The 23,905-nt window shown below is 44.3% G+C and overlaps 1 pseudogene; it reads left to right on the top strand.

Moving 5' to 3' along the window:
* The first annotated feature begins 1,315 nt into the window (after window positions 1-1,315).
* On the top strand, window positions 1,316-14,297 carry LOC110513307 (annotated as a pseudogene).
* Window positions 14,298-23,905: the final 9,608 nt, after the last annotated feature.

The following is a 23,905-nucleotide window of genomic DNA, read 5'->3' as shown; positions in this document are numbered from 1 at the left end:
TCTGCTAAATATATGTATGTGACCAATAAAATGTGATTTAATTTAGATTTATATAGACTAATTCTGTAGAACTCAATGTCTTTTCACACTTCTGTAGTAAGGGATTTTGCACCTCTGCAGTAAGCACATCGATTATTTCCACTTGTGATCACAGCTAAAACTAATCTGCACCAGGGCCCCATCTTGTTGCCATATGAGTTCCTGGTTCTTTAATAAGGTCATAAGAGTTCAGTCATTGCACATTTGCAGAGGAAGGAAGAAGCCCACCTATCCTTGGTGGTAGCCCATAATTAGTGACCTGCAATATAGATTAGATATTGTTTTAATGCAAAGTCAATGCAAACACCCACTTGGTGTTATAAATAGTATATTAAACTGAAACACACATTAAGGTTTATCTGAAAAAGATAAGGGTAGGACATCTTTAAAGCTCAAAATAAATAAGAATCTTGCATTATTAAAGATGGAGAAGAAGAAATACGTGTACTCCCTGAGTGCATAAAATACTTATTCAGCGACTGTTGCTATTATGGAACGCAGTTGCTATGGCAACTGATTTGCTGGATTCCTACAGAAACGTTCCCACGGTGACACACTCACGGAGGCAGGCACGCACACATCCTTGCAGGCAAATTCACAGACACACGCTGCATGCACACAGGCACACACAGACAGACAGACAGACAGACAGACGCGCACACACACACACACACACACACACACACACACACACACACACACACACACACAAAGCTGTAAGGTTCTATCAGAGTGATGTTGCTCCTATCCACTGATCCCCCAAATGGGAGGGGAAACATCACCAAGTGCTTTGAGATTGTAGTTGGCTTCGTGTGACTTGGTCAAAAGCTTATTTGTCCTCCTTAAATAGATAGAAACAAGAACAATGATTAATAATAAACACCACTAGGCAAACCAAGATAAACCACCTTTACAATGTCAGCAAAATTAAGTATTTTGAGCTAATGCATGCTAAACCAGCTCCCACACCAGGGAACAAATGTGGCTACTTTATGTTGTATCACACTCACTCCCCTTGGAGGTTCCTACTTGGCGGCTCAAACCATAATGTTAATTGGATTATAACATTTTAGCCAGGAAATTTAGCCATGACATTCATCTCATCGAAATGAAAGTATAGTACAGCACACACACACGCACACACAGATATTGATCTCTCAGATGGCAAACAAAAGTATGTGACCATAATTTTCGGGGAGATACTGCATCTCTTTTTCGAGGTTCTGGAATGTATTCAACTCCAATACAGCAGGGGGCAGTGTAGCCTAGGGTAGTCGACCCCAAGTCGCCGGAGTTCTGTAAGATGTAAACAACGTAGTGTTTGGTAAACTATAACGTCGCCCGCGGATTTGTAAACCAGCTAGCTTGATCATGTTTTTATATTTTATTTTATACTTGAAGATTAGTAGCTAGCTATGGCTCAGAAGGTGGGAGGTCATGAATAAGTTGATATGGTTAGTTAGTAAGCACGTTGTCTGGGTGAACGATATTTTGTCATGATAAATCTGACAGCTCTAGCTAACGTCGTTATCTAGCTAGTGTAACGTTAGGCGCTAGTCGTTTTCTAGCAAGTTCTTACTAGCTACAGCTGTCATGTAGCTACTGTGCAAGCAAGTTAATATCACTGACGTCACTAGAAGATGGAACAAGTCTTTGTAAGCCGCACACAACTAGATAGGTAACTTGCTGGTAGCTGTTAAAGGGGCAATCTGCGATTCAAACAACAACAAAGCGGAGTCCCCGCCATCCAGAGATGTTTAATTGTCACATGTGCAGGGTTGCAGGTGTGATTGCAGGCTACAGTGAAAATCTTAGGCTCTGAGCTCCAACATACAGGAAAGTGAAATAAAACAATAACATTGAAATTAAAAAACAAAAATATTAATAGAAATATATAGCTGACTAGTGCTGAAATAGCAGGTAGCTGACTAGTAGTGGCTATTCAGCAGCCTGAGGGTAGAAACTATTGGCCAGTCATCCAGTTCTTGCCATGATGCTCCTGTACTGCCCGAGTCTGAGTGATTGAAGCAAGGAGAACATGGCGTGGCTACGGGGTCCCTGATGATCTTGGCCTTCCTGCAACATCTGGCGTTGATTTGGTACGAATGGTAGCCTGGTTACCAGAGAGCCCTATTTCTGCTCAAAATCTGTCCACTTAAGCATATCCTTAATTATTAAGCAGGTGAGGAGTTTTTGAATGGGGGGAAATGAGATATTGAATTTAGTCAAGATAAATATGAATTGATATTTTGATACGTGAGGCTTGTTTAATCTAATATAAGTTTTGTAATGCTTAGGTTGTTAGGAGTGTACTGATAAAAGTGTGATGCACATCCCTGTTGAAATTCGAGATGGTCTATGCATATTCATAAAGCTAGCATAGCATCTCACGCTCCATTGAATATAGGTGGTTGAGGTCAACACCCTTCATCAAATATATTTTAAAAATTATTCAAATAACAAGATGTATCCACCAAATCCGAAGAGAGGAATAGGCTGTAGTTGACAGCCCACAGTTCCACTCTGTAGACAACTATTACATTGTTTACAAACAATGGAGTAAAAAAGTGTATGATTTGGATTGTGATGGGGTATGACAGTTGAACTTAGCTCAAGAGGCGTTTATACTTACATTCTTCAAGAATCAGTGGGTATACACTACCGTTCAAAAGTTTGGGGTCACTTAGAAATGTCCCTGTTTTTTTTAAAGAAAAGCACATTTTTTGTCCATTAAAATAACATTCATCAACAGTGAAGAGGCAACTCCGGGATGCTGGCCTTCTAGGCAGAGTTGCAAAGAAAAAGCTATATCTCAGACTGGCCAATACAAATGTAGGATTAAGATGGGCAAAAGAACACAGACACTGGACAGAGGAACTCTGCCTAGAAGGCCAGCATTCCGGAGTTGCCTCTTCACTGTTGACGTTGAGACTGGTGTTTTGCGGGTACTATTTAATGAAGCTGCGTGTTGAGGACTTGTGAGGCCTCTGTTTCTCAAACTAGACACTCTAATGTACTTGTCCTCTTGCTCAGTCGTGCACCAGGGCCTCCCAATCCTCTTTCTATTCTGGTTAGGGACAGTTTGTGCTGTTCTGTGAACGGAGTAGTACACAGCGTTGTGTGAGATCTTCAGTTTCTTGGCAATTTTTCTCGGGAACAAGAATAGACTGATGAGTTTCAGAAGAAAGTACTTTGTTTCTGGGCATTTTGAGCCTGTAATCGAACCCACAAATGCTGATGCTACAAATACTCATCAGTCTAAGGAAGGCCAGTTGTGTTGCTTATTTAATCAGAACTACAGTTTTTAGCTGTGCTAACATAATTGCAAAAGGGTTTTCTAATGATCAATTGGCCTTTTAAAATGATAAACATGGATTCGCTAACACAACGTGCCATTGGAACACATGAGTGATAGTTGCTGATAATGGGCCTCTGTACACCTATGTACAGTGCCTTGCGAAAGTATTCGGCCCCCTTGAACTTTGCGACCTTTTGCCACATTTCAGGCTTCAAACATAAAGATATAAAACTGTATTTTTTTTGTGAAGAATCAACAACAAGTGGGACACAATCATGAAGTGGAACGACATTTATTGGATATTTCAAACTTTTTTAACAAATCAAAAACTGAAAAATTGGGCGTGCAAAATTATTCAGCCCCCTTAAGTTAATACTTTGTAGCGCCACCTTTTGCTGCGATTACAGCTGTAAGTCGCTTGGGGTATGTCTCTATCAGTTTTGCACATCGAGAGACTGACATTTTTTCCCATTCCTCCTTGCAAAACAGCTCGAGCTCAGTGAGGTTGGATGGAGAGCATTTGTGAACAGCAGTTTTCAGTTCTTTCCACAGATTCTCGATTGGATTCAGGTCTGGACTTTGACTTGGCCATTCTAACACCTGGATATGTTTATTTTTGAACCATTCCAATGTAGATTTTGCTTTATGTTTTGGATCATTGTCTTGTTGGAAGACAAATCTCCGTCCCAGTCTCAGGTCTTTTGCAGACTCCATCAGGTTTTCTTCCAGAATGGTCCTGTATTTGGCTCCATCCATCTTCCCATCAATTTTAACAATCAACTGTCCCTGCTGAAGAAAAGCAGGCCCAAACCATGATGCTGCCACCACCATGTTTGACAGTGGGGATGGTGTGTTGCTTTTACGCCAAACATAACGTTTTGCATTGTTGCCAAAAAGTTCAATTTTGGTTTCATCTGACCAGAGCACCTTCTTCCACATGTTTGGTGTGTCTCCCAGGTGGCTTGTGGCAAACTTTAAACAACACTTTTTATGGATATCTTTAAGAAATGGCTTTCTTCTTGCCACTCTTCCATAAAGGCCAGATTTGTGCAATATACGACTGATTGTTGTCCTATGGACAGAGTCTCCCACCTCAGCTGTAGATCTCTGCAGTTCATCCAGTGATCATGGGCCTCTTGGCTGCATCTCTGATCAGTCTTCTCCTTGTATGAGCTGAAAGTTTAGAGGGACGGCCAGGTCTTGGTAGATTTGCAGTGGTCTGATACTCCTTCCATTTCAATATTATCGCTTGCACAGTGCTCCTTGGGATGTTTAAAGCTTGGGAAATCTTTTTGTATCCAAATCCGGCTTTAAACTTCTTCACAACAGTATCTCGGACCTGCCTGGTGTGTTCCTTGTTCTTCATGATGCTCTCTGCGCTTTTGACGGACCTCTGAGACTATCACAGTGCAGGTGCATTTATACGGAGACTTGATTACACACAGGTGGATTGTATTTATCATCATTAGTCATTTAGGTCAACATTGGATCATTCAGAGATCCTCACTGAACTTCTGGAGAGAGTTTGCTGCACTGAAAGTAAAGGGGCTGAATAATTTTGCACGCCCAATTTTTCAGTTTTTGATTTGTTAAAAAAGTTTGAAATATCCAATAAATGTCGTTCCACTTCATGATTGTGTCCCACTTGTTGTTGATTCTTCACAAAAAAAACAGTTTTATATCTTTATGTTTGAAGCCTGAAATGTGGCAAAAGGTCGCAAAGTTCAAAGGGGCCGAATACTTTCGCAAGGCACTGTAAGTATTGCATTTCTTTCAAAAACAAGGACATTTCTAAGTGACCCCGAACTTTTGAACGGTAGTGTATATCACTAATTTAACAGTCTGAAATGGATGTAGCAATCACAGATTGTCTCTTTAACTCCCCTCACACCTCTCTGATTCAGGGAGGTTGGGTTAAATGTGGAAGACACATTCCAGTTGAATGCATTCAGTTGTGCAACTGACTAGGTATCCTCTTTCCCTAACGCGTTAGCCATTGCTCCCCTTTACAACGTTTTTGTCCTCTTGTTGTGTTGTAGCTATACCCGTTCTTGTTTAGCCCTGGCTATGTGACCTTTGTTATTCACTGCTCGTTAGCTAGAGCTAATAGGGTTAGGGTTATTGTCAAATTACAGTGAACAGCAATCATATAGGTGATAATATATGGGCCAGGAGTAAAAGTAGGCTTATATAGCTTTACACAAATAGTTTGGGAAAATAGAAGTGCTATTACTCATTGCCCATTGCATTCTTTCTCCCTTGACAGATTTACCTGTGAACCCCCCCACTGTGTGCTCACTCCATGGCTGGTCTGGGCCACGGCCAAGGTCGCGGCAAGGGGTACATGAGCTTCAGTATCGAGGCAGTTGGGATTGGGAAAGGGGAGAACCTGCCCCCTTCAATTCTCCAGCCTACACCTCTGTTCCCTGTGAGTATGAGGCGATGTGACTGACCCTGTAACTGTCTCTCTTCATTTTGGATGCATCTCATTGTTGTCAAATATTGGCTTTGTTTAGAGGCTATTCATAGTCTTTTTTTCAGATTTTTCTATTTGTCTAAGCAACATCCAGGGCCTACACATTTGTATGTTTAAATGTATTGAGGCCGTAAGATATGTGTTTGGTTGGGAGCAAAGAAGCCTTTTGTTGTTGTTTTAAGGACTAATATGTATGATGTTTTTTGTGCACATGTAGCCCGTGGAACACAAGCCTGTCCCTTTGGTGATGGGAGAGGAAGCAGAGTACATGTTGGCACTGAAGCAGAGTAGATGTTGGCACTGAAGCAGGAGTTCAGGGGAAACATGAAGAACCTACCATTTTATGTCCGTCCAGCTGTCTCCAAGACAGGTACCTAAGCCTGGGAACACACCATTTCTGTGTGTTAGCGATGAAAATAGTAATTACAGACATCCAAACGTAGCACAAATTAGACAGTCAATGTCTTGTCACTGTCAGCAGCTCCCAATGGTGCTATTTTATTCAAATGATACAAGGTTTTAGGTGATACAAGGTTTGGCTGACATTACCTAAATCAGGGGTGGAAATATTGTTCAATTATTCAATCAAGCATTCAATTATGCTTCGATAAGAACATTTGGGAGCAGCAAACGAGGCAGATGTGATAATACACAGAGTGTCATGTATTGTCATGTTGTGTCTTTCTGTCCTTTCCTTTCACCCTGTCTCCCTCTGCTGGTCGTATTTGGTTACCTTTTCTCCCCCGCTTTCCCCCAGCTGTTCCTTGTCTCCTCCTGACTACCTCGTCACCCCGTTTCCCACCTGTTCCCTTTTTCCCTCTGATTAGTCCCCTATATCTCTCTCTGTTTTTGTTCCTGTCCTTGTCGGATTCTTGTTTGTTGTGTTTCATGCCTGAGCCAGACTATTGTCATGTTTGCTGTAACCTTGTCCTGTCCTGTCGGAATCGGCCGGTCTATCTGAGCCTACCTATGTTTGGTTATTAAAGAAGCTCTGTTTAAGTTAGTTCGCTTTTGGGTCCTCATTCACTCACCGTAACAGAAGAATCCGACCAAGAATGGACCCAGCGACTTCGGATCCTCTCCACTCAGCCGTCGAGATCCAGGGAGCGATGCTAGGCAGACACGAGCAGGAATTGTCTGCTGCTCGACATGCCGTTGAGACCCTGGCCACCCAAGTCTCCAACCTCACAGAACAGGTTCACCATCTCCGCCTCGATCCACCGGCCACTTCCAGGGCTTTCGAATCTCCGGAGCCCAGAATCAATAACCCGCCGTGTTACTCTGGGGAGCCCACTGAATGCCGCTCGTTCCTCACCCAGTGTGATATTGTGTTTTCTCTCCAGCCCAACACTTACGCCAGGAGCACTGCTCGTGTCGCCTACGTCATATCTCTCCTTACTGGACGGGCTCGTGAGTGGGGCACGGCAATCTGGGAGGCAAGGGCTGAGTGTACTAACCAGTATCAGGACTTTAAGGAGGAGATGATACGGGTTTTTGATCGATCTGTTTTTGGGGAGGAGGCTTCCAGGGCCCTGTCTTCCCTATGTCAAGGCAATCGATCCATAACAGACTACTCTATTGAGTTTCGCACTCTTGCTGCCTCCAGTGGCTGGAACGAGCCGGCTTTGCTCGCTCGTCTTCTGGAGGGTCTCCGCGCAGAGGTAAAGGATGAGATTCTCTCCCGGGAGGTTCCTTCCAGCGTGGATTCCTTGATTGAACTCGCTATTCGCATTGAGCGACGGGTTGATCTTCGTCACCGAGCTCGTGGAAAGGAGCTCGCGTTCTCCGTTGCCCCCCTCTCCGCATCACTACCATCTTCCTCTGCCGGCTCGGGAGCTGAGCCTATGCAGCTGGGAGGTATCCGCATCTCGACTAAGGAGAGGGAACGGAGAATCACCAACCGCCTCTGTCTCTATTGCGGTTCTGCTGGTCATTTTGTCACTTCATGTCCAGTAAAAGCCAGAGCTCATCAGTAAGCGGAGGGCTACTGGTGAGCGCTACTACTCCTGTCTCTCCTTCAAGATCCTGCACTACCTTGTCGGTCCATCTACGCTGGACCGGTTCGTCAGCTTCCTGCAGTGCCTTAATAGACTCTGGGGCGGAGGGCTGTTTCATGGACGAGACCTGGGCTCGGGAACATGACATTCCTCTCAGACAGTTAAGGGAGTCCACGGCCTTGTTCGCCCTGGATGGTAGTCCTCTCCCCAGGATTCAGCGTGAGACGCTACCTTTAACCCTCACTGTTTCTGGTAATCATAGCGAAACCATTTCTTTTTTGATTTTTCGTTCACCTTTTACACCTGTTGTTTTGGGCCATCCCTGGCTAGTTTGTCATAATCCTTCCATTAATTGGTCTAGTAATTCTATCCTCTCCTGGAACGTCTCTTGTCATGTGAAATGTTTAATGTCTGCTATCCCTCCTGTTTCCTCTGTCTCTTCTTCACAGGAGGAGCCTGGTGATTTGACAGGGGTGCCGGAGGAATATCACGATCTGCGCACGGTGTTCTGTCGGTCCAGGGCCACCTCTCTTCCTCCACACCGGTCGTATGATTGTAGTATTGATCTCCTTCCGGGAACCACTCCCCCCCGGGGTAGACTATACTCTCTGTCGGCTCCCGAACGTAAGGCTCTCGAGGATTATTTGTCTGTAGCTCTTGACGCCGGTACCATAGTCCCCTCCTCCTCTCCCGCCGGAGCGGGGTTTTTTTTTGTCAAGAAGAAGGACGGGTCTCTGCGCCCCTGCATAGATTATCGAGGGCTGAATGACATAACAGTTAAGAATCGTTATCCGCTTCCTCTTATGTCTTCAGCCTTCGAGATCCTGCAGGGAGCCAGGTTTTTCACTAAGCTGGACCTTCGTAACGCTTACCATCTCGTGCGCATCAGGGAGGGGGACGAGTGGAAGACGGCGTTTAACACTCCGTTAGGGCACTTTGAATACCGGGTTCTTCCTTTCGGCCTCGCTAACGCTCCAGCTGTCTTTCAGGCATTAGTCAATGATGTCCTGAGAGACATGCTGAACATCTTTGTTTTCGTTTACCTTGACGATATCCTGATTTTTTCACCGTCACTCCAGATTCATCTTCAGCACGTTCGACGTGTCCTCCAGCGCCTTTTAGAGAATTGTCTTTTTGTGAAGGCTGAGAAGTGCACTTTTCATGCCTCCTCCGTCACATTTCTCGGTTCTGTTATTTCCGCTGAAGGCATTAAGATGGATCCCGCTAAGGTCCAAGCTGTCATTGATTGGCCCGCCCCTAAGTCACGCGTCGAGCTGCAGCGCTTTCTCGGCTTCGCGAACTTCTATCGTCGTTTCATCCGTAATTTCGGTCAGGTGGCAGCCCCTCTCACAGCCCTTACTTCTGTCAAGACGTGCTTTAAGTGGTCCGTTTCCGCCCAGGGAGCTTTTGATCTCCTCAAGAATCGTTTTACATCCGCTCCTATCCTTGTTACACCTGACGTCTCTAGACAGTTCGTTGTCGAGGTTGACGCGTCAGAGGTGGGCGTGGGAGCCATTCTTTCTCAGCGCTCCCTCTCTGACGACAAGGTCCACCCATGCGCGTATTTTTCTCATCGCCTGTCCCCGTCGGAACGTAACTATGATGTGGGAAACCGCGAACTGCTCGCCATCCGGTTAGCCCTAGGCGAATGGCGACAGTGGTTGGAGGGGGCGACCGTTCCTTTTGTCGTTTGGACTGACCATAGGAACCTTGAGTACATCCGTTCTGCCAAACGACTTAATGCGCGTCAGGCGCGTTGGGCGCTGTTTTTCGCTCGTTTCGAGTTCGTGATTTCTTATCGTCCGGGCTCTAAGAACACCAAGCCTGATGCTTTATCTCGTCTCTTCAGTTCTTCAGTAGCCTCCACTGACCCCGAGGGGATTCTCCCTGAGGGGCGTGTTGTCGGGTTGACTGTCTGGGGAATTGAGAGGCAGGTAAAGCAAGCGCTCACTCACACTCCGTCGCCGCGCGCTTGTCCTAGGAACCTTCTTTTCGTTCCCGTTCCTACTCGTCTGGCCGTTCTTCAGTGGGCTCACTCTGCCAAGTTAGCCGGCCACCCTGGCGTTCGGGGTACGCTTGCTTCCATTCGCCAGCGTTTTTGGTGGCCCACCCGGGAGCATGACACGCGTCGTTTCGTGGCTGCTTGTTCGGTCTGCGCGCAGACTAAGTCCGGTAACTCCCCTCCTGCCGGCCGTCTCAGGCCGCTTCCCATTCCCTCTCGACCGTGGTCTCACATCGCCTTAGATTTTGTCACCGGACTGCCTTCGTCAGCGGGGAAGACTGTTATTCTTACGGTTGTCGATAGGTTCTCTAAGGCGGCTCATTTCATTCCCCTTGCTAAGCTTCCTTCTGCTAAAGAGACGGCACAAATCATCATCGAGAATGTTTTCAGAATTCATGGCCTTCCGTCAGACGTCGTTTCGGACAGAGGTCCGCAATTTACGTCTCAATTTTGGAGGGAGTTTTGCCGTTTGATTGGGGCTTCCGTCAGTCTCTCTTCCGGCTTTCACCCCCAGTCTAACGGTCAAGCAGAACGGGCCAATCAGACTATTGGTCGCATCTTACGCAGTCTTTCTTTTCGCAACCCTGCGTCTTGGTCAGAACAGCTCCCCTGGGCAGAATACGCCCACAACTCGCTTCCTTCGTCTGCGACCGGGCTATCTCCTTTTCAGAGTAGCCTCGGGTACCAGCCTCCGCTGTTCTCATCTCAGTTCGCCGAGTCCAGCGTCCCCTCCGCTCAGGCTTTTGTCCAACGTTGCGAGCGCACCTGGAAGAGGGTCAGGTCTGCACTTTGCCGTTATAGGACGCAGACTGTGAGGGCTGCTAATAAGCGTAGAACTAAGAGTCCTAGATATTGTCGCGGTCAGAGAGTTTGGCTCTCCACTCAGAACCTTCCCCTTAAGACGGTTTCTCGCAAGTTGACCCCGCGGTTCATTGGTCCGTTCCGTATTTCTCGGGTCATTAATCCTGTCGCAGTTCGACTTCTTCTTCCGCGATACCTTCGTCGCGTCCACCCGGTCTTCCATGTCTCTTGTATTAAGCCCGTTCTTCGCGCCCCCGCTCGTCTTCCCCCCCCCCCCCCCATCCTTGTCGAGGGCGCACCCATCTACAGGGTCCGCAGGATTTTGGACATGCGTCCTCGGGGCCGTGGTCACCAGTACCTCGTTGATTGGGAGGGGTACGGTCCTGAGGAGAGGAGTTGGGTTCCCTCTCGGGACGTGCTGGACCGTGCGCTGATCGAGGATTTCCTCCGTTGCCGCCAGGTTTCCTCCTCGAGTGCGCCAGGAGGCGCTCGGTGAGTGGGGGGGTACTGTCATGTATTGTCATGTTGTGTCTTTCTGTCCTTTCCTTTCACCCTGTCTCCCTCTGCTGGTCGTATTTGGTTACCTTTTCTCCCCCGCTTTCCCCCAGCTGTTCCTTGTCTCCTCCTGACTACCTCGTCACCCCGTTTCCCACCTGTTCCCTTTTTCCCTCTGATTAGTCCCCTATATCTCTCTCTGTTTTTGTTCCTGTCCTTGTCGGATTCTTGTTTGTTGTGTTTCATGCCTGAGCCAGACTATCGTCATGTTTGCTGTAACCTTGTCCTGTCCTGTCGGAATCGGCCGGTCTATCTGAGCCTACCTATGTTTGGTTATTAAAGAAGCTCTGTTTAAGTTAGTTCGCTTTTGGGTCCTCATTCACTCACCGTAACACAGAGGCTTTCTTTTCAAAAACATGTTTGTTCTTGTACCATGTTTAAGAAATGAATGAGCTTCTTGTCTGACTTCCAGATGTGGAGCGGTATTCTGATAAATATCAGAACAGTGAGCCGTCTGACAACACCATTGAGTGGAATCCAGGTGGGTCAGCTGCATCATACCTCCTGTTCAAAAAATGTAACTGAAAGGTGATAGAAACTACGGAACATGTATTAGAAGGATTGCATTGTACGATCTGATTACCAGCATAACACTGTTGAACAGGGATTAATATAATCAAGGATCTAATCCTGAAGCAATATGAAATCACTCGCTACGCCACCCCAGAGAAGTCAGCCACAATGGAGTGTGAATGGTCCTGATTGAAACTGTCTGGTGACCCAAAGTGTGTCAAATGGGAGAAATTGAGCTGTCGCTCACAATTAGTCTGCTGAATAGAGGCTGATTGGGAAAACCGGATGTGAACCAACATTCCTTCATTTTGACAAGGTAATTGCTGTGTAAAAACAGTATTGTAGCACCTGTGTGTCTACTGATTGATTTTATTTTATTTTTGTTTTTTAACCACAGACAGGAAAAGGCTACCAAAATAGCTTTGAATTCGTGTCAAGAAGGCCCTAAAAGAGAGTAAGTGGATGATACAGTGTTGTTTTATACCTCACATTGACTGACTGGACATTTTTGTGAGTAATTCACTATGAAAACCCACCCACCATGTAATCACAGAAGACTATTGTAATACATTTTTTAAAACAAATCCATTCGTTTTGGAGTTCTGTTTAGTTTGCTTCCTGCAGGACTTGTTGACATGTACATTGCTGGCGAATCACCAGTCTCTTTCATAGCATATTGCTCCCACATTATTTTTCTCCTTCCTACTGGCTGGGCGGAGTGCTGAAGACAGAGGTGTCTTCTGAAGAACCCTGTGTCTGACTGCTTGTGTCTCCCTAGAGACATGAATGCATCAATTTGCCAATCTTTTGAACAGAAGGATAAGATAAAGTCACTGCTGGTTACTGACAATGACAATACTGCCTGACATACATAAATGATCTGCCCTTTTCTATTATGGGATAAATATAGCTTTTGGTTGAATGGCCTTTTAAATGAAAGGAGAGGAGGGGGAAATAGATAGAGGGAGTTGGTTTTCACTAATGATTGGCTTTTGTCCCTTTTTGTCTGTTACAGACACCTCTCTTAGTGTGGAGACAACTGTGGACCCCAAACCCAGAAAAAAGACCCGGGTGGACAAAGAGGAGATCATCCATAAACTAGAGGTGGGAATAGTAGGTACTCAGCCAGTACATCAGACATTAACTCCAAAGTCTGGATTCTATTGACCTCTTCACCACATCTATAGGCATGTAACACAACTCAATCTCAGCACACTAGATGAAGGGAAATGTTTCTTGCTGTTAAACCTCAAACGTAATGTAAGCCTGGTGTGTTATTTTACTATCAATGTTCCTTTTCTTTTAGTTTATTTTGTATTAATTTGTGTCATATTTTAGACATTAGAGGAGGAAGTGACCTCAGATGAAGAGGAAGGGGAGAAGAAGAAGCAGGAGGAAGGGCAGCAAGATGGGGAGGAGGAATATGATGAAGAAGAGTTTGAAGAGGTAAGCATCTGTAGCCAATGTTAAATGGCTCGCTAGTAAGCGTTGTGCGCTAGTAGCGTTCAATCGGTGACGTCACCCACTCTGAGACCTGAAGTAGTTGTTTCCATTGCTCCGCAGTGACAGGTAACAATGCTTTCTGGGTGACCGTTGTCGCTTCATTCAGATGGTCCCAGGTTAGAGCAAGGAGAGGGACGGATGCAAAACTGTTATATATCCAAGCTCTTTCTTACTTTTTTAATATGGTCCCCTGCCCCCACAACCTCAGTGAGAGAATATCCTTACTAAAGACAATTTCCCTGATACATTTTCCAGTGACACTAATGCATGATTTAACAGAAAGTCAGCGTTGCAAACACATTTCACAAGGTCGGAATGAGCTCATACGTAGCATTTTTTTCCCACTCTGATTGTGTTCCCTCAGGAGACCGACTATATCATGTCGTACTTTGACAATGGAGAGGAGTTTGGAGGGGACAGTGATGACAACATGGATGAGGCCGTTTACTGATACTTTGAAAAACAACAACGACAGAGAATTGAGCATGCCCAGGACCCAAGAGTCCTGGGAAAATATATGTGACACTCCAGAACTGAGAGACACTCCAAAGCTGAGAGAATGTGCTGTTGTTCTTAGGTCCATCTTGTATACATGGCCTGAAATGATCTGAACTCGACACATGAATCTTCAAAATAACCCAGGATTCAGTCAGTTCCTGGCTTAAAAAATAATTTCAGCAGAAGAAGCAGGTTGCACAGTTCAAACCTGCAATAGTTTTAAATGGCTCTTAAGTGTGGTGGTGTTGTGGAGAGAGAAGTACGTCATTCTTCATAAGCAGACATCTTTTCTCCGTTTCACCAATTATTGTATAATTTCTTAGGTTTTTATCCAATTATAGAAATGTTAAAGAACTTTGAAGATATAAAAGGAAGGTGTTTAACACCAATTTTAATGTTATGTTGTTTTATGTAGTTTATATGTAGTTTTAAAAAGTTGTGCTTTGTAAAACTTTTATATCCATGTAAAATCCCAATGTTGTTTGTTATGAAAGTGGATTTTACTTCACTTGAAATTCTGAAAGAATAAATGGCAGCTAATTTGTAAACCAGGCAGTATTATTTTCTATGCTGCACAAACTGTTTTCCAACTAGAAGCTGTACTGGTTCACCAAATGCCGCATGATAATACTTATTTCACACCAATAGGTGGTGTAGTGCTGAAAGTTGAAGCAGCACACACAAAATGATCAGCAATATGCCATGCTCAGTCAATACACATATTTACATAACAACTGATATTTTCTGACCTTAATTTTCAATTTTCTGAATGCTATTTGCTGACAAGAATCAAAGCTTGTATATGTACAGTGAGCAGATTCTCTCCTGAGTTTTGATATATATACTTATAGTACACAAAATATATACTGTACATTCCCCCACCTTGGTGTTCCAACAGATATGCAGCATTCTTTTATTCAGGAATGGCAGGTGGGCAGAGACAGGTGCATGTGATGGATTGTTATGGTATGTGAAAGCTTTGGATTTCATGTCAGCAGACTTGGAAACACAGACAAATTAATGCAGCAGTGTCTGCTTCAAGAGAGCACCTTGCTAATCTGATATGTTCAGACACATTTTCATGTATCACTGTGCAGGGTGATGCACTAAAAGGTAGAAGCAGTAGGCTGTAAATGCTCAAAAAATTGTGCAGTTTATTAATTCAATACAAGTCATTTAGAAGACGTGGAAGTGAAGAGGACACACACACACACCTTGCTAAGGTTTGCACTGACCCAGCAGTTTCTAAGGGTTTCACTTTATAGCTACAGCTATCCTTACTGTAAGCGTACTGTAGTTATACACTCACTGTTTATTAGGTACACCCATCTAGTACTGGGTCGGACCCCTCTTCGCCTCCAAAACAGACTGAATTCTTTGGGGAATTCTACAAGGTGTCGGAAACGTTCCACAGGGATGTTGGTCCAATCTGATGCAATGGCTTCACACAGTTGCTACAGTTTGGACTGCGGTACATTCATGCTGGCAACAAGTCCATTCCATCTCGTCCCAAAGATGCTCTATTGGATTGACAATGGGGACTGTGCAGGCCACTCAAGTAAACTGTTGTTTTACCACTCCTCAATTGTCCAGCGTTGGTGATTGCGTGCCCACTGGAACCGCTTCTTCTTGATTTTAGCTGTGGAACCCGGTGTGGTCGTCTGCTGCAATAGCCCGTCCATGACGAGGATCGACGAGTTGTGAGTTCCGAGATGCCGTTCTGCACACCACTGTTGTACTGTGCCGTTATTTGTCTGGCCCGCCTGTTAGCTTGCATGATTCTTGCCATTCTCCTCCGACCTCTCTCATCAACAAGCTGTTTTCACCCACAGGACTGCTGCTGACTGGATGTTTTTTTGTTTGTCGTACCATTCTCGGTAAACCCTAGACATTGTCATGCGTGAAAAGCCCAGGAGGGTGGCCGTTTTCATAGATACTGGGCTCGGCGCGCCTGCCTGCCACCGACGATCATTCCACGTTGAAAGTCACATAGGTAACTCTTTTTGCCCATTCTAACGTTCGAACAGTAACTGAATGCCTTGATGCCTGCTTTATATGACAGGCCACGGCCACTTATCTCACTGTCTGTAGGAGCGATCCATTTTCGTGAACGGGGTGGTCACCCTAATAAACTGTCCGGTGAGTGTATAACTTAGCATCTGCATGTAAGTCTATTTTAAACTTTGTTGATCTGGGTCGCTATACTTGGAGTTTGGGGTAGATACTTCTTTGCTGTGCTACTGTTAGTTGGGTTGTATATCATTTCTAGGGGGGCATGGAAATGTTATGCTTCTGATGATGGCATATGTGAGTTTTTGTTGTGTAAATACTTAGTATGGAGTCTCCCTGCTGTAGAGAAGCCTGAAGCACGTTGTCGTCTCTGTGCAGTAAATTTCTCTCTCACACACACACACACACACTATGATTCTGTGTACTGTGCTCAGCTTTCTAAAAGTCAAATGTCTGTTTTCAGACTGGTTACTGCACTATTAAGTGCTAAGCTTAAACTAAGCTTTGGACAGTCATGAACTTGCTTCACTATGCCAGAACAGAGGCTCAATGTGCAGTAAGAGTATTCTTCTTCTTTCATGACTCCCAATTAGTCATCATAATAACATTTGAGGTTTTATGCCTTCACTGTAAATCTACTGGACCCTGGACATCATCCGTGTGGCAGTGGTTAAGGCAGGGCCTCGTCTCCCTATTTGACCTTTACTGTTACACGGCAGGACCAGGTGGTGGGCTCTTCCAGTAGCTTCCTGCCACTGTCCTCAACCAACATCTGCATTGTCTCTATCAATGCCACATGCCTCTCTCATGGCATATGCTATTTTATAGTAATTTCAGGTACTCCTCTATGAATAGTGTGCATCACGGTACAGGCCTTCTTTCTGTGTTCATTTCACAACCGATAATGTTCATATCAAGTTTGTTACACAGAAGCTTAGGTCCCCTGTCTCCTGCTCAGTGCCAATACCAAGGCATTGAAATAAGAAAGGTATTCCAATGGCATTTGCATGACATTACAGTGGCATAATTTACTTATCAAGTTTGATGTATTATGATTATTCAAGTCAAATGTTTTGTGTCTAGGGTGCAACTCTAGAATGTTGAGCCCAGGCAAGGTGTTATGTGATCTGCTGTTGAACGTCTCACTCACCAAATCCTGCCTATCCCATAGAGGGGTAAAATGATAAGTGATGTGTGGCGACTGTGCTGCCTGTCCTCCAAGGAGCTGGGACTAATATAATCCTTCTCTACAGGAGTACTCATTCAGAAGCACAAATCCATATGATTTTGTGACTGAGACAAGCTGTCTATCCAATTAAATATAATTGAGAGTTGTGTTGGTTGATTCCCATCTGAGCAAAGGGTATGTAATCAGTCTCTTTATCTAACGACCCGTTTGAGTTTTGGGTCGTGCCATTTGGCCTTTAGCATGCTTTTATGATTCACGTTCTTGAAATCTGACGGGAGCTACTTGGTAAATGACAGTCATGATACCCTACTCAAAGAGGCCTTTGTCCTGCAGACTGCTTCGTCAAAGGAGTTTGATACATGTTGTAACCTACTTGACTGGGCTCAAGGAGTCAGCACTCGGCAGCAACTGTGCGATCACTCTGCCATAGGAGTGGGTTCTGAGAAAGGACTGCTGCTTTGATGTGAAGGCTGAAGGGTGCTTCTGATGAAAGCGCTATTGTGACAGCACAATGCCATTCAGACGGGGGTGTTCAGATCAAGTTATGGCTTGAATTGGTTTACATCACTAACGCCTGAGGGAGGGCGATTTGAGGACCCTTACAAAAAACAAGTTCCAAGTAGGTCAACAGAAATGGAGAGCAGGAGGAGTGTGAAGTAAAACCTCCCAAATGATGGTTACAGAAAACCCTCTTGTCAAAGCTACTTATTTCTGAGAGGTCTGCCTGGAATAGATAGTCTGCGCAATTCATTCCAAGAAACCGAGCTGAGGCTAAGTACTGTGGCAGATTACTCACTGCCACTGAACATGGGCTGAAACCAGAGCTGATGAAAAGGAGAGTCCAGGGAAGAGGGGGGATAAAAAGGTTACAGTATAAATGCATCTGGGGTGATTGACAGTACCCTTGACTTTTAGACACTTATCAGGACTTTCCAGAAGCCATTTCAAAGGTTCTCTGTGGCTCTTCCTGGATTTTACTCAATCATTCCCAGATTTTTTTTTTACCTGACCATAGTATCATCATGAGTCAAGTCAAACTAGATGATAGGTGATGCCTAGTCCATTTAACATAAACTCAGCTAAAAAAGAAACGTCCTCTCACTGTCAACTGCGTTTATTTTCAGCAAACTTAACATGTGTAAAAATTTGCATGAACATAAGATTCAACAACTGAGACATAAACTGAACAAGTTCCACAGACGTGACTAACAGAAATTGAATATTGTGTCCTTGAACAAAGGGGGAGGGGGGGTCAAAATCATTAAGTACTGCAGTGCATCTCCTCATGGACTGCACCAGATTTGCCAGTACTTGCTGTGAGATGTTACCCCACTCTTCCATCAAGGAACCTGCAAGTTCCGAGACATTTCTGTGAGGAATGGCCCCAGTCCTCACCCTCCGATCCAACAGGTCCCAGGCGTGCTCAATGGGATTGAAATGCGGGCTCTTTGCTGGCAGAACACTGATATTCCTGTATGGCTGGTGGCATTGTCATGCTGGAGGGTCATGTCAGGATGAGCCTGCAGGAACGGTACCACATGACGGAGGAGGATGTCTTCCCCGTAACGCACAGCGTTGAGATTGCCTGCAATGACAACAAGCTCAGTCCGATGATGCTGTGACACACTGCCCCAGACCATGACGGAACCTCCACCTCCAAATCGATCCCACTCCAGAGTACAGGCCTCGACAATAAACGCGAATCCGACCATCAACCCTGGTGAGACAAAACTACGACTCGTCAGTGAAGAGCACTTTTTGCCAGTCCTGTCTGGTCCAGCGACGGTGGGTTTGTGCCCATAGGCAACGTTGTTGCCGGTGATGTCTGGTGAGGACCTGCCTTACAACAGGCCTACAAGCCCTCAGTCCAGTCTCTCTCAGCCTATTGCGGACAGTCTGAATAATGATGGAGGGATTGTGTGTTCCTGGTGTAACTCGGGCAGTTGTTGTTGCCATCCTGTACCTGTCCCACAGGTGTGCTGTTCGGATGTACCGATCCTGTACAGGTGTTGTTACACGTGGTCTGCCACTGTGAGGACGATCAGCTGTCCGTCCTGTCTCCCTGTAGCGTTGTCTTAGGGGTCTCACAGCTTATGGCCATATGCAGCTCATTGAGTGCGGTCTTAGTGCCAGCATCAGTTTGTGGTGGTAAATAGTGTGGTCTACAGCTTATCATGAGATACTCTACCTCAGGAGAGCAAAACCTCGAGACTTCCTTAGATTTCGTGCACTAGCTGTTGTTTATAAATACCACCACCCCTTGTTTTACCAGAGGCAGCTGTTCTATCCTTCCCAAAAATTGTAAAACCCGCCAGCTGTATGTTATTCATGTCGTTGTTCAGCCACAACTCGGTTTTTGAAGGAACTCGGCAGGTAGGTTGGCCCAAACATCTTGGAGAACTAACCACAGTTCTTCTGTGGATTTAGGAACCTCAGGTGCTTCTCTCGCTTCATGTAATCCCAGACAGACTCAATGATGTTGAGATCAGATGTGGGGGCCATACCGTCACCCCAACTCCATTTCCTGAAATGCAGCCCCAAACTTGCAAGGAACCTTCACTATGGTTCACTGTTGCCTGCAGACGCTCAATCGTGTACCGCTCTCCAGCCCTTCGGTGAACAAACTGCCTTCTGCTACAGCCAAATAATTCAAATTTTGACTCATCAGTCCAGAGCACCTGCTGTCATTTTTCTGCACCTGTTTTCGTACATAGTTGAGTCGCTTGGCCTTGTTTCACGTCGGAGGTATGGCTTTTTGGGCGCAAGTCTTCCATGAAGGCAACTTCTGACCAGACTTCTCCGGACAATAGATGGGTGTACCAGGGTCCCACTGTTTTCTGATAATTCTGAGCTGATGGCACTGCTGGACTTCTTCCGATTGCGAAGGGAAGTAAGCATGATGTGTCTCTCATCTGCTGCAGTAAATTTCCTTGGCCGACCACTGCATCTACGGTCCTCAACATTGCCCATTTCTTTGTGCTTCTTCAAAAGAGTTTGGACAGCACATCTGGAAACCCCTGTCTGCCTTGACATTTCTGTCTGGGAGAGACCTTGCTGATGCAGTATAACAACCTTGTGTCTTGTTGCTGTGCTCAGTCTTGCCAGGGTGTATGACTTTTGACAGTAAACTGTCTTCAGCAACCTTGTGAGCTGAGTTTGTTCCTCACTCAATTTTTTTCCTCCTACAAAGCTGTTTCCATTTCAGTTAATGATTGTGTTTCAACCTATATATTGAATTGATGATCATTAGCACCTGTTTGGTATAATTGTTTAATCATACACCTGACTATATACCTACAAAATCCCTGACCTTGTGCAAGTGTACCTAGAAGAATTTATGCTGTTTTGAAAGCAATGGGTGGTCACACCAAATATGGATTTGATTTAGATATTTCTTCTGTTCACTCACTTTGCATTTCATTCGTTGATAAATATGATCTATTAATATGTCTATTTTGTTTAAAAGCGTTCTTACTTTACAGCATTTTTTCACATCGGCCTAAAACTTTTGCACAGTACTGTACGTGCTTGTAGTTCGTCTATTTTATTATCCAATGATTGTACATTGGCTAATAGGACCGATGGTAAAGGCAGATTACCCACTCGAGGTCGGATCATTACAAGGCACCCAGACCTACGTCCCCGATATCTCTGTCTCTTTCTCCTGCCGAATGATTGGGATGAGGGCCTTGTCGGGTGTCTGAAGTAAATCCTTTGCGTCCGACTCGTTAAACAAAAAATATTCTTCCGGTACGGGGTGAGTAATCACTTTCCTGATATCTAGAAGCTCTTTTACATCATTAGAGACGGTGGCAGAAACATTATGTACAAAATAAGTTACAAATAACACGAGAAAAACACACACAATAGCACAATTGGATAGCGGACCGTAAAACGGCAGCCATCGCCTCCAGTGCTATTATCAAACACCCCACTTGTCTGTTGTACATTCAACATATTCTTTAAATCCTTAGTGGGGATGGTGAATGTGCCGTGTAAAGAATGTGTTGCCCATATGAGACAGACGCTAGAGCCACAGTTCCATGGCCCAAACTGTGTGTTATATGAGCTCATGACTAGTACATTGGGACTTCACTGACCTGTTAAATATGGCATATATACTGAGTGTCTCAGTTTCACTGCTTGGGGTCATGACCCTGCCCCAAATGCTGTAGTTCAGTAATTACAACACAACATTGGTACAGAATGATAGTGACAAATAAAGTATTCCGCTCATAACATTCGAATGATAGGTACGGTTATTCAATCTCCTCAGCATGCAGTTCTTGCTTGCTTGAGTAGAGTGAGATTGTCCTTGTCAAGAAATAAAGAAAATTCACAGGCATCTGATGATCAACTACAATACATTTAGAGTAGACCCTGGCAAGCTATGGCAGTATTTGTAGATGTTTATGCCAACACCCACAGGTTGGTACGTCACGGCAAACCCTGTCAGCCTGTGGTGGTTCTTATGAAGTTGATTTGAGCTATTTGAATGTTCTCATACACAAGGTCACAGAATCGAAAAACCAAAACACTCATATAAGGTTAGTATAAGTATTGTTTTCACCGTTTGGGTTTTCCAGGCAATCACTTCTCATCAACCCCACAAAGGACAAACAATATCATTTCACCACTATCAGCACAACTGCTGTTGATATAATAACCCTGTTGACATTATCCCGATAATAGAAAGACCATGTACAACAGGGTAAGCTGAAGAGTATGTTTAACAAATAGGTTTTATTGTGAATTAAACTTGACTAATTTTATGAGGACATCATGTTGTGGGGGGTGAGTTAGTTATAAACTTTGTCTCATAAAATGATGTTATAAAAGGAGTATGCAACATCGACAGGGTCACTGCCATCTGTCACTGCCAAATGTGTACAGCATGCAGCAGCAGTGTGAAGAGTAGCCAGGATGTGGGGAATACACCCTCACCCACACAAAAATGAACACGTCCTAGTGACTGTACTCATGAACACTCTCACTATGCCACATCCAATGGCATTAGAGGTCAACTTTTGAAGAATATTGGCTGTGAGTGGTTGTAATATTCCTGAAAACATGAGATGAGTGCATGTTCAGTTCATGGGTGAAAATGAAAAGTGTGCCAACTCGAAGACAGGAGAGGGGGGGCGGGGGGTGTTTATCCCCAGTTGAGCTTTGTATCCTTTATATCACTATTACTGCATTGTAGTTATTGCTTTACTAAACTCAGAATTATGAAATCTTTCAGTGCTGTTCACAAATATCACCTAGGTCATAGCCATTCTGATGTACCACCATTCATCATACGACCTGTTTTTCCCCTGGTGTTGAATTAGAGCTGAGTAAATCTGGGCTCAGGAAGGACTGGTTGGTGCAGGATAGTCGGCAACCCCCAACATGGATAGGTAGATAGTCACTCTCAAATGTTACCAGCCCAAGATATTAGTGACTTTAAACAAACAACTACATCAATCAGTCGCTAACTGGATGGCTATGAGAAACAACCTTTGTGTAACCTTTTGTCCTAAATGACTAAATGAGGATTATGTCATAGCTGAACAATGTAATGTATCACCAACCAAATACAGATGTGCTTTGCAATTCGGTAATATGTCATTCAGGGAGGATTGCATCACTTCATTATAAGTGATATTGCAAATCTATTATAGTTGACAGTATCTTTTATTCATCTACAGTATATAGCTCCATTGATTATGTTGTGACTTGTAATGATTGTGGTAAGTGGTTGCTTCACAGTCCATTCTGCTAAATTACTCAGATGTCAAATTTTCTAAGAGAAAATATTTTTAATATTATTTGTACTATTGTGCAAAGCTGTCAAGGCAAAGGGTGGCTATTTTGAATAATCTAAAATCTAAAAAACATTTGGATTTGTTGAACACTTTTTTGGTTAGTACATGATTCCATGTGTGTTATTTCATAGTTTTGATGTCTTCACTATTATTCTACAATGTAAATTGATCAGACATACAGTGTAGACATTGTTAATGTTGTAAATGACTATTGTAGCTGGAAATGTCTGATTTTGAATGGAATATCTACGTACTGTAGGTGTACAGAGAACCATCATCAGCAACCATCACTCCTGTGTTAGCTGTGTTAGCTAAGCCAAGTTTATCATTTTAAAAGGCTAATTGATCATTAGAAAACCCTTTTGCAATTATGGTAGCACAGCTGAAAACTGTTGTTCTGATTAAAGAAGCAATAAAACTGTCCTTCTTTAGACTAGTTGAGTATCTGGAGCATCGATTACAGGCTCATAACGGACAGAAACAAAGACCTTTCTCCTGAAACTCGTCAGTCTATTCTTGTTCTGAGAAATGAAGGCTATTCCATGCGAGAAATTGCCAAGAAACTGAAGTTCTCGTACAACGCTGTGTACTACTTCCTTCACAGAACAGAGCAAACTGTCTCTAACCAGAATAGAAAGAGGAGTGGGAGGCTGCGGTGCACAACTGAGCAAGAGGACAAGTACATTAGTGTCTCAAACAGACGCCTCACATGTCCTCAACTGGCAGCTTCATTAAATAGTACCCGCAAAACACCAGTCTCAACGTTAACAGAGAAGAGGCGATTCCGGGATGCAACTAAGAGTTGTGAAATTTTACCACATGCTTGTGAAAATAGTACCAAATCGATAAAATAAAAAAAATAGTAAAAGCCCTGATCTCTAAATCACGTGGCATGTCATCATCATCACACACTGAATTCATGTAAATTAGACATCCACCAACCACAGACTACGTGACTGGCACTATTGGCCAATAGGGTAGTGAGGATGGCTCATTATTACAGAAAGGTGATATCATGGGTGAGGGGTAAATCGTGTGCTTGAAAAGAGGGTGAGGGGCATTGTACGAAAGCAAAGTCAGGTCAAAGCAAAATCAACCCAACTCTCGCAAAGGGACCCTGAATGAAATGGTGGGCCTTTGAAGAGCTGTTTCTTTTTCCCCGAAGTTCATGTTTAACCTTTGGAAGAAGTTGTGGCAATTAGCCCATATTTAGCGGG

This window comes from Oncorhynchus mykiss, chromosome 3 (genome assembly GCF_013265735.2).
Source record: "Oncorhynchus mykiss isolate Arlee chromosome 3, USDA_OmykA_1.1, whole genome shotgun sequence".
Lineage (NCBI taxonomy): Eukaryota > Metazoa > Chordata > Actinopteri > Salmoniformes > Salmonidae > Oncorhynchus > Oncorhynchus mykiss.
Note: the sequence above shows the minus strand (reverse complement) of the source record. Positions and strands in the feature narration are given on the sequence as shown.